General features: G+C 37.3%; 1 long non-coding RNA gene across 1 annotated transcript; it reads left to right on the plus strand.

Moving 5' to 3' along the window:
* The first annotated feature begins 871 nt into the window (after positions 1-871).
* LOC108716849 lies at positions 872-4,475 on the plus strand. Its single transcript, XR_001935769.2, has 2 exons — positions 872-1,888; positions 3,280-4,475. It is a non-coding gene; the product is annotated as an uncharacterized LOC108716849 (long non-coding RNA).
* The last annotated feature ends 8,066 nt before the right edge of the window (positions 4,476-12,541 follow it).

The raw sequence follows: 12,541 nt of genomic DNA on the forward strand, positions 1-12,541 counted from the left end.
GCATCGCACTCCGCTTTGAAATAAATTTTGAAGATTTCCTACAGTCCTGTGTGCCGTTGGAATTCCTTTGCTGTATATACCATTGTTGCTGATCAATGTAGTATGCAGTAATAGCTGGCAGTGTTGTTAACACCACAATATTAAAAATATCTAATACATTTTAAACAATGGCAGGGAGTGCTCATTCTAAAGGTTGCTCTTGTAGATTTTCACAGAAGCCCAGTTTTAGGTCATAAAGGGAGATTTGAGGTGAACACTTTTTCCCAACATACAGAACAGGAAGCAAAGAAAACTCTAAGAAAAGGCTCCCTGTGATGTTCTGTGGGTAAGTTACTGGACTGGTGCCAGTTGGGCATGGTACTGAGAATTTGTGTGCTGTGCCCCCTTAAAAATAACACTGAGGCGCACATTTACTAAGCTCGAGTGAAGGATTCGAAGTAAAAAAACTTTGAATTTCGAAGTTTTTTTTTTGGGTACTTCGACCATCGAATAGGCTACTTCGACTTTCGACTTCGAATCGAACGATTCAAACTAAAAATCGTCCGACTATTCAACCATTCAATAGTCGAATTACTGTCTCTTTAAAAAAAACTTTGACTACCTACTTCGCCACTTTAAACCTACCGAGCATCAATGTTAGCCTATGGGGACCTTTTTTTGATCGAAGGAAAATCGTTTGATCGATGGATTAAAATCCTTCAAATTGTTCGATTCGAAGGATTTAATCGTTCGATCGAACGGTTTTTCCTGCGATCGTTTGATCAAAGTATTTGCGGTAAATCCTTCGATATTCAAAGGATTTTACTTCGAAGGTCGAATATCGAGGGTTAATTAACCCTCGATATTCGACCCTTAGTAAATGTGCCCCTAAGTATCTCAAGTATACATTTTTATTAACTACAATGTAGATGTTTGAATTAAATTAGGAAATTATGGTCTTTGTTGAGGTGCTTCTCAGTAAAAATACATTTCCTTGCTTGCTTTTTGCATCATGATGAGCATCATACAGTATGTATATCCATATATTGGAAGTGAGTTTATCTGACTGCCTAACACTATTCACTACTGTGAAAGCAGTAACTAATGAATGAAATAAAAGCTTGATATTTTATCTTTCACTGTAAAGCTTTATAGTTAGCACTTATAATAATACTTGGAATGTACCCCTTGTTCTCTAAGCTACTGCTGAATCACAATTCCTAAACAACTGCTTCCAACATTACTCTGGACTAGTAAGTGAGTGGTTAATTGGAGAAATGCCACTGCTGAGTGAAATTGTTATTGTATTCTCTTAATGTGAGAAAAGAGTGTTTTTGCTGTACTGCTTGGCCAATAAAATGCAGAGAGTGTTCATAATGCTTTCTACAGCATTAAAGTCAAATTACTGTAGTCATCTGCATTGTTGTACATCACTTGCTAAATACAATATCCAACTACATTTTACATAGTAGCGTGTGGATTTGAGCAGTATAACATTGTCTGAGTTTTAATGTGAACAGGAATAGGTTTAGACCATAACAAAAAAAAGGAGAAATAATCAAATGAAGTTAAGTGACATTATTTTAAAGCACTGCATATAACTGTAAAAAAGGGGAAATTGGTGAAGCTTCTGAAAGTAGGCAGGCATTAGAGGGAGGGGACTTTCACGTCATCTTGGGTATTAAAGCAGCAGAGTCCACAGACATCCAAAGCAGATTCATTCATCCATCCTAACTGCACTGAAGCTCTCCGTGTCCTTCTCATCCTTTGTTACTCAGGGAGGGAACTTGCAGCGTTACTGCCTCCTACATTATTCAGGGAAAGTGTAGCACTCACTTGGAGCAAAATGAGTAAAATGATCATACTGTGCTTAGGACTCACCATACTGGCTTTTATTTTGCCCAATCAGGTAAGCTTTACATTTTTTTGGCATTTTAACAAACTCCTGTTTTACTTGTTCATAAATTCAAATGTCAGATTTGCCTATACAAATTAAATGTATTTATAGCATTGACATGAGAAATAAGGCATATCAGAGTAACTTGTCATATCTTTAGCTTTATTGGACTGAGCCATTCTTTAGTATTGGCTAAATGGAATGTAGTATCTCAGTACAAAACTATACAAAGCTCAAATATCAGGTGATTTCTTATACTGATGTGTAGGATGACCTGTTGCAACATTGTGCCCTAACCCAGTCCTACATTGTACCTAAGTAAGAGGGTATATTCCAAAACATTGTTCCCTTTTGAGCTAAAATAAATATAAGGTGTTTTACTCATTACATAGTTCTTAATGATGAAATTCCCAGATGAGTTGCAGGTTACTTGTTAATCTTATGCTGGGTAATTTTCTGAGCCTTTTGTGTGTGTAAGCAAACCCTGATGTTATTAGATGACCTTTTGTATTTTGCTATGTATGTATTTCTTTAGTATTGTGCCTTCCAGAACCATATACGGTACATTTTTTAACCAAAAGCAAAATTCAGTGGTAATATATTTGCACTCCTTACTTATACAGCCAATAGCTACAATGTTTGTGGCTACGCATTTGGCAGTTTTTATGGGGGGTAACGGAAATGATCAAGTCAAGTGCTGCAGTTAATCATATAATTCTTTAGATGTGCTAAATGGGCACAAATATTACTTTCATCTTTCCTTTTTTTGCCATATTGTTTTTTTGTTACACCTGCCCACTCATTTTTCTAGATAAATCTAAATTTATATTAAGACGCATTCTTCTCTTGGCTGCTTAGAATTGAATACCTATTTCTATTGAATCAATAGTTAAACATAGATATTGAACTACTCCCGTGTATCCACCACCTCATAATATTTACCACAGCTAAATTACATAGGGGAATTAGAAATGAATGTATAGTGGCCCTTTAATGATCAATAGAAACTATAATGATACAATAACTCATAACTCATTTGTTCTAAGCAAAGCAAAACCTATTTTTCCCTTTCTCCCTAAACATCTTCTACAACAACTCCCATGCTTTTCCCCTTTGTAATTTTCTCACTTTGCCTTTTTTGTCTAAATATCTAACATTTGTTACAATAATTTCCCATGATCGCATTTTCCTTCTGTACCCCCACACACAAGCACATCCTTCTTTGTATACAACTTCCCTGAACCCAATCCGGATACATCTTATTTTCAAATGCTTCTTGTCTTGGGGGGGGGGTGGAGCAGTATATATCGGTTGCATGATATGGTAGATGTAGCATGACCTTAGCTTAAAGGGGATGTGGCTAGAGTGTAATAATTCTTATGCTATTATTTTCTTGATTTCAGGTGGTCAGTGAGAACTCTACTGTAACTGTTACCCCTGTTGTTACCTCTGGCAATACTACACAAATTAATGCCACCAGCCTCTCAGTTAATGCAACTGCCATCAGTAGTACCACCCATTCGCATGCAAATTCTGTGTATGCAGCTTCTACTCTTTTACTTGGCTTTGCATCAGTTTCTCTTTTAAGCCTATATTGCTGAGAGACTATGGTCTACTGTACATGCAACTCTGGCACTACTCCATCTCTTGCTCACATGTCAGGGATCTGGCATAATCATTAAGCGCATGAAGGAAAATAAACCAGCCCTTCTGCTAAATGACCCCCCCCCCCAATCTAGACTGCTCACACCATCCTGACTGAGAAGCTCTCACTGACAAACTAACAATCCAAAGGCTGAATGATGTGGCAGCACTCTCGTTCACTGCAGGAATCGGCCAGTGGAAAGCTCTAGTATCAACTCCAGAAAAAGCCTCATTTCTTAAGTGGAAGCAGATGAAACAATATCCCAAAGTGAAAGCAAACCAAGGATACAAGAGATAAATAATGCACTAGACAACACATGTGAATTAGTACACGTTGGTTAATCAAGACTGTTAATGAAAAAAGGATACCTGGAGATTGTTTACTCTTGCCTAAATCATTTACCTTTACGTATAACAGTAAAATTAGGTTTGTTTAATGCTTACAAATGTAAAATGATACCCTTTCAATAAATTAGAAGGAAACAGTGACTTTATTTTTTCAGTTGAGTTTTCAACCTTCCATTGGAGTTTATGATGATTATTTGTGTAAACTTAATACAGGGGGCATTCCAAATATAGCTATGACTTTTATGTCCTATTAATTTGCCATTAATACCAGAAAATGAAAATGCCCTTTGTGTATTTAAAAAGTAACATATTTCATTTGTGTCTTTTCTAGGAAGTTTATGTACTGTATACACTGTATTTCTTTAACTTTATTTTGTAGAGCCTCCTAACGCAGTTCAAAATTATTATTTATAAATATTCTGATGACTGCATTTCATCTCTAGTTTGTAACAAACAAGTATTTAGCTCATGGGGTTTGGTGCTCTGTTGATGTGACTGTGCCAGGATATGAGACTCTTTGCAATAACTCATAATTGTTTTATACGTATAATTTAAACAAAATTATCATCAAAATGAGACAAATAAATTCTATTTGGTTTTACTGAAACATCTCTGATTATTCTGACTTATGTAGTCATAATATTAATCTACCGTGACGCCTTTTTTCTTGCTGAGGCTATGATATGACTGCTATTTTACATTTAACATTAAACAATGTGGACATACACACACACACATACAATAGTCATCATTTGGGTTAAAGGAGAACTAAAGCTTAACTAAAGAAGTAGACTAGAAATGTTGTACATTATGTTTTGGGCTTCTGTGCCAGCCCATGACAACCACAGCCTATAGCAGGGAAGATCTGTGTCTCCAAAGATGCCCTAGTAGCTCCCCATCTTCTTTTCTGCTGTTTCACTGCACATGCTTTATGCTTACTGAGCTTAGGGACCCACTCACAATATACTGTATATTAGGGATGCTTCGAATCCAGGATTCGGCCTTTTTCAGCAGGATTCAGATTCGGCCGAATACTTCTGCCTGACTGAACCGAACCTGAATCCTAATTTGCATATGCAAATTAGGGGCGGGGAGGAAAATCACGTGACTTTTTGTCACAAAACAAGGATGTAAAAAATGGTTTCGCCTTCCCAACCCTAATTTGCATATGCAAATTATGATTAGGTTCGGTATTCAGCCGAATCTTTCGTGAAGGATTCGAGGGTTCGGCCGAATCCAAAATAGTAAATCCCTACTGTATATACAGAAAATAAATGTCACAATATATGGCTGATTAGTACTTAATACAGATAATTACTACATGGCAGCACAGAAACCAGTACAATTAGCAACAGAATTTATTAATCAGCCCTGTAGCATCAGCTTATATTGCAGACAAACGTCATTTTGTGCTTGAAAATTTGCAACGACCTCTAAGCTTAGCTTCTCAACAGCTGCTCAGAGCCCACTGAGCATGTGAGTGTCGCAGACACTTTCCAAGATGGTGACCCCTTCTATCTATCTATCTATCTATCTATATTTAGATAGAGTAATATGAGAGTCACAATGCAAGGCTGATTAGTCATAAAATCAGATTTTCATTACATGACTGCTTAAATATAGTGCATTTTGTATCAGAATGTAATAATCAGCCCTGTAGCTTGATGATTTACAACAGCCCCCGAGCTTAGCTTCTCAACAGCTGCCAAGAGCATACTGAGCATGTGCAGTGTCACTGACACTCCTAAGAGAACGCAAGATGGTGAGCTTCAGTACAGAACTTTGAAGGCCTTAAAGGGGTCGGTTACCTCAACTTTTAGTATGTTATGGAATGGCCAATTCTAATCAACTTTCCATTGGTCTTCATTATTTTTGAATTATTTGCATTACCTTTCTTGCCATAGTAATTTATAGGGTTTAGTTCTATTGGAAAATCAAGAATGTAAAATATAATTTCAGGGTTCTACACACATAGCAATGATGAAAAATGGCTAATTGCCAACTTCATCTGTGTGTATGGCCATCTTAATACTCCCCCCCCAATCAATTTCCTCACTAGGCCATGCCTTAGATATGTGCCAGTTGTGTGGTATATATATATATATATATATATATATATATATATATATATATATATATATATATATATATATATATATATATATATATATATATATACTGACGAGAGGTGAATGCTTGGAGATAAAATTGAAAAAAGGGCATCTTGTCCATAGCACATTATTAACATCCTATATTATGTTATCTAAAGAGGCATATAAAGAAGACTTGCAGATAAAATTTAAAAAAAGGAAAAAAGGGACATCCATAGCACATTATTAACATCCTATATTATGTTCAAAAGAGGCACATATAAAGAAGACTTGAAGATAAAATTGGGAAAAAAGGACAATCTTGTCCATAGCACATTATTGAACATTATATATATGTGCCTCTTTTGTTAACATATATGATTTATATATATATATATATATATATATATATATATATATATATATACCCTTCTGTGGGCTCTTCTGTGCGCTCCGCCTTTAGACCTTCACTCGGGTGCAGGTAAATGTATCAAATATAACAAAAGAAGACCAGCAACATCTAGTTAACTTGCAAAAAAGTATTAAAGTTAGCATGAAAATAGCCAACGTGATGTTTCGGTTCACTCTTCTCTATATATATATATATACACTAAATCAGATCCGCACTCACAGGTCTTAAGAAAATTGTAGTAAATGTTATTGTTTAAATGCGAGACTAACATTTCGGCCTCCTCCGACACCTTTCTCAAAGTGTCTAATTGGTTGTTAGAATGCCTAAAATATAGGAATTGGCGGGAAAGTAGACAAGTTGGAACTGACGTATTATCTTCACCAATTACATATTTCTCATTAAAAACACATAACTTTCTAAAAAAAAATGCATTATACGTACATTGATTGCAGCAGTTAGTAATCTCTTCCGTTAAAACAGTGCATCCATTCCACCCACTAAAATCACGATACTATGTAACTGTTTCATTATGTTAAGTTTGCTGTCTCCACATACTTCCTTATCACAGCATTAAACTATGTTTGCAAAAAATGTATCATACGTTTGAGCTAAATTAACAGGCCTGCTCTGAAGTACCTTCCATCGCTTGTTCTAAAAAACTAATCCTGTATCCCAAACCATTAACGGCTTAGTGCCCCCTACAGCTGATCTGATCTCTAAGCCATTGGATATATGACTCGCTCCTGCATTGTAAATAACCTCTGTCGTTTTTACCCCTCCTCTGTGTGTCTATCCATATGAATGTAAACACAATAATTATGGATCTGTGATCTAGTCACTTCCAAGGCACCCTCGTTCATGCCAATCCTTTACATATAGGTGCAATAGAACAATAAAGCCCTTTAATGTGTATATATATATATATATATATATATATATATATATATATATTACACAAGAGCAATGAATATCCTGTAAATTATAGCCTTATTAACAGTGCTTAGTGATGAAAAATGACATCAATGAAGAATTTGAGCAATAAAATTCAAATCTGTATAAAGTATTTTTTCTATTACTTTCCAATACAATACAAAATATTTTGAGTCAATAATATGGAAAAAGATGTTCCGATTTTCTCTTCAAAAATAGCCCAATAATACAGTACTGTGTGTTACGGAGTCTGGTCCTGACTGTATATGTTTAATCACAGATAACAAGCCAAAGCAAACGAGATGCACTAATTTTTTTGAACTCTGTTTAGCATTTAATACATCCCTGAGGGAGCTCTTGTCGGTTATACACAAATCAGATAGGATTAACCTGCAGACAACTACAGCTTCTGTGTAACCAAATATTGGTGCTTTCTGAATCAAATACTTGTCTTAGGGGGTTAATGCACCCACCTCTTGCAGGCACAAAAACCGATTGCACTGGTATCCAGGAATGTAATCTTACATTCAAATGTTTCCCAAGGGAAAAAAATTCTTTCCTTCCCCAAAGCAGACTGGATGCTCAGGCGATGAAAACTCTGTTTCAGTCTCAGAAACCAAATTATTATTTATTTGCGTAGTTGAATTGTTTAGTATATAAATAATGTCTACTGAAGCTCTTACAATATTTTTTTTTTAAAAAGTTAACTGTAGTTTTATAAGCAGGGGGTGGGAGGTGAATGAAACACACTGTGATTATGCATACACATGAACAGGATATTTCCTTATGCACTTGGCTAATTCATGGTCAGTTAATGAAACGGATATCAAATTGCATTCCCAAGGCTGTTACACAGTCCTGAAAACACACCTTTTAGAAAGCTCGGTAGTTGTGCTTCATACGGAACCACGATAGCCAACAAAACTAAACATCTAACTCAGCTTCCCAGATGAAAAAGTAACACAAACGAATGGCATGTTGAAAATCGTAGGCTGCGGCGATTTAAAGGTGTGTAACAAAAGTAGGGTGAGATACAGTTTCAGAGTCATTTTGAAGGCAGAAAGCAGGGGGATTTGCCATTGTTTCTGTTTACAATGGATCCACTGAAAGATTCTACCAGAGAGCAAAATTATTTAACAGAGGAATGAAAACCGAAGCTCTGTGATTGATAGATAAAAATCAGACTGCATGGAAATTACTTCTGTGGCGGAAACATAGCCCTTTTGAGTCATCCAAACTATGGATCTGAGAGCTGTTACTCTGTTATCTGCAGATATGAGAGTTATTGTTTTTGGCTTGAACAATTTAAACGTTCATCCCATAATATAATTGATCAAGACACATTTAAGTATGTATGCCCTGAATAGAAACAAAAAAAATGTGTGGTTACATGCCTCACCTAACTGCCAGGGTCAAAAGGCACCGAGTCGTGCAGGAGCCCAGTCCTGTGAGTTACAAGCCTCCCTTGATCTGGTTGGACAAGGTAGCACCTATCTACTGCAAAGGGATTTGTCAGTTCATCAGAAAAATATATAATTAATTGATGCCTATCTATCTACAGTATCTATCTATCTATCTATCTATCTATCTATCTATCTACATTATCTACATCATAATGCCCACAAATGTCTACATTAAGTTAAGCTGAATATCTTATTTGCTTTTTTTCTCCTAGGGTGGGTTATCACCAGATGAAGAATCATTGCTTCTTTATACTTCCTGCCACATCCCCCTGGACAGGCCACTGGCACAAACAAACAAACAAACACCCCAATTCTATTAGCAGGTGTCACATGGATGTCTAAATAGCACAATACCCAACCATTTCATCCAAGGGCCATTTTCATTCAAACCCCAGTTGATCAGACTGGCTGGCATATGGCAAGATTTAGTCACTTTATTCATTATCTTTCTGTAAATATTTATATATGTGTCAGGCTATTGATTTCAATTCTTTTCCAGTTCCAATTCTAATAAATCTTGTATAAGTAGGGCTTTTCATCTTTTCAATTGAACTTGAAAGGGATATGAGGTCCTAGTTAAAGGACATGTAAACCCCTCACAAAAAGTAAACAGCCTCTTCGAAATCTTTAAACTGGTTGTTCAAACTAATTGTTAATAGTAAAGCTGCAGATTCCAATTAGAGTGGTGACAGACGGGTAGATTAGTTGACCAGTGACAAATCTTCACTACTTCAGGAGATCTATCTCCCCAAAATGCCTTCCCGCCAGCAAGAATATGAATAGCTGGCAGGATGGCATATGAATCGCTTTGATTTCCAAAGTCGCCCAAATTTGACTCATGAGGAAACGTTGGAAACCAGAAGCGATTCAGGCATTTTCAATTCCTTTGACTTCCAATTTCCTTTGACTGTTGGCTACTGAGCATGCTCAGTTACAAGCTAAGGCAGTGCACCCTCTTGTCAGGAGGGCCCGATGGTGCTCCGCTCCTCTTCGACACCCATAGCCTCGACGTGGACATCGGCAGCAGTGAAGCAACACTGGTACACAGACACGCGATGTCATCACGTTGCGTCTGGCGCCAAAATTCTAAATTAAAAGGACACCGTGGTCATTAGTTCAATGCCCGATTATAGGAATTGCTACCTTGGTTCCTGGGTGTTCCTAAATTGTTCCTGATTGTATTTCTGGACTTTGACTCTTGCCTGAACCTGTTTTCATGATCCTTTGCTGCCTGCCAACTAAACCACTGCCAGGAATTGACTATGATTACTCTTGAACCCTTTTGTTTACAGAGAACTTTGTCCTGATGCTTCCTCCTAGATCCGGACTTCTCCGATAGGAGCCGATAGGCCCCTGCCACCTCTCTGCTTAAATGACACTCCAGTCTAGCAGCCAATGAAGGGATGATATTGTTGGTTCCCATATACATTCTGCTCTAGTTGTCTGATCCTATTTATTCTTCTAGGCTCTTCTCCTGAGCTCAACTTAACTATTACAATCCAAGCAGGAATTTTGAATCAAAGTTGTGCATGTTTAAGCCTGCATTCTTCATTACATGAACTTTACAGTGCATGTGTGCTGTTTGTACATGTAAATGTCACTGATGATCTGTCAGGGAAATGGCTGCCGGGTGACAAATACAGTACAAATTATGCTTTTTGGGTAGGGGAGATGTGCCCAACTTATATACATGGTAGGAAAATATATGGTTCAAATGTCCTTTAATTGTGTAGGCAGAAAAAATCTTCCTCTGCATTTATAACAGCTCCATACTTTGATAAACACACGGGTGGACATAAGGACAACTCATATACACAAAACAAAGAGAAATCATGAAATTTCAGTCAAACCCACGCTGTAGCATTGACCAGCTGCAAATCTTTACAGCTCTCATAGTAAAATACAGGCTACACTCGTGCTACAAACAATAAAGCACATTTAATAGAGGGGGAAAAACTTCCAGTGCTCAAATTCAAATCGTGTAAATCCCTTTAAATACTTTTTATAAAAATGGAGGTGTTAGTACCACATGTAAGCTCCTGTGCCGCATCAAGGCACTCATTTAATGTGACTACTACACTGCCTACTGTGTACTTAATATTAAAATGCATTTTAAACATTTACAGCCAATTAAACCCTTAGCAGCAATATGCATTATGCTTGAGTGGTAGAACTGTGTTCACTTACCCTTTGTACTCAGAAGTTATATGAGCATTTTCATTTTATTAAGCTCCCAGCAATACTCTGCAACTGAGTGGTGAAACCATGTTCACTTACTCTTTATCCAGAAACTCTAGTGCAGTGATCCCCAACCAGTGCCTTGTGAGCAACATGTTTCTCACAACCACTTGGATGTTGCTCTCAGTGGCCGCAAAGCAAGTGCTTATTTTTCTGCCTTGGAGACAAGTTTTGGTTGTATATTTGTGGCCAAACAGAGCCTCCTGTAGGCTGCCAATCCACAAAGGGCTACCAAATGCCCAATTATATACTTTATTTTGCACCCCAGGAACCTTTTTTGTGCATGTGTTGCTCCCCAACTCTTTTTACATTTGAATGTGGCTCATGGGTAAAAGAGGTTTGGGACTCCACTCTAGTGAGACCAGCAAGGAGGCATTTAAGTCCCAACCAAGTTATTTAAATACACCTGCCACAGAAAAAAATCTCCCACGCTGTGGCATTGACCAGCTGCTTTAAACACCCTTTTGCCAGTGCTCAGTCTAATCTGTTGACCAGCTGCTATAAATGATAAAAAGCCAATATTTGTACACAAAGAGAAAGAGAAAAATTGACACAGCACAGTTTGTCTTTAAAAATATTATTACAAAAAATTAGGTGTTATTACCACACTTTGACCAAAATATGTAAGCTCACGTGCCACATCAAGGCCCATCAAGTGGCATGTGAGCTTACATATTTCAGCCATGGTACTAACACCCCATTTTGTAATAATTAGTTTTAAGGGCAAACTGTTTTTTGCCCTGTGCCTAATTCCTTTTCCTACAGGCTGAGCAGCAGCTAGTTGCAAAATTCAGCTACAATAGATACACAAAACAAAAAGAAAACATGAGAGCTCAGTCCAACTCGCTCTGGAAAAGAACCCTACTGATCCACACTTTTTGGTTCATTGCACAAATTGGCACTATTTGTTAAAGGAGAAGGAAAGGCTAAAACAAAGTAAGCTTTATCAGAAAGGTCTAAATTAATAACTCTCAAAGTAGTACTGCTGTGAGTCCATTGTCAAAAGAAATAAAGAATTTTTTCCTTCTATTGTGTACACATGGGCTTCTGTATCAGACTTTCTGTTTTCAGCATAAACCTCCAGGGCTAGGGCTTGAGCATGCTCCGTTTGCTGCTCTCTCCTCCTACCTTTTCCCCCTCCCTGCTGCAATCTGTGCTCAGAGCTATCAGTGAGCAGGGAGAGACTCAGGCATGAAGTGATGTCACACCAAGCTAATATGGCGGCTGCTATCCTAAACAAACAGAGAGAGTTTCTAGAGCTGTTTACTCAGATATGGTAAAGTATTCTGCAGAATAACTATAGTGTTATAGCTTGCACTATTGTGGCTAATCGATGGGTAATAAACTACTTCGGTAGCTTTCCTTCTCCTTTAAAGGCACTTGTGTTGAAAGCCACTACTTGCATTTTGCCATGAAGTTCCTTCTCTGACCCTATTAACACATCTATTACCACAGCAAAACCCTGGAGCTACCTAGATGGTGTTCCCACGTTGACCGGAGCATACTTACACCTAATGAACAGGATAAAGATGTCATTTAG

Source organism: Xenopus laevis, chromosome 5L (genome assembly GCF_017654675.1).
Source record: "Xenopus laevis strain J_2021 chromosome 5L, Xenopus_laevis_v10.1, whole genome shotgun sequence".
NCBI lineage: Eukaryota > Metazoa > Chordata > Amphibia > Anura > Pipidae > Xenopus > Xenopus laevis.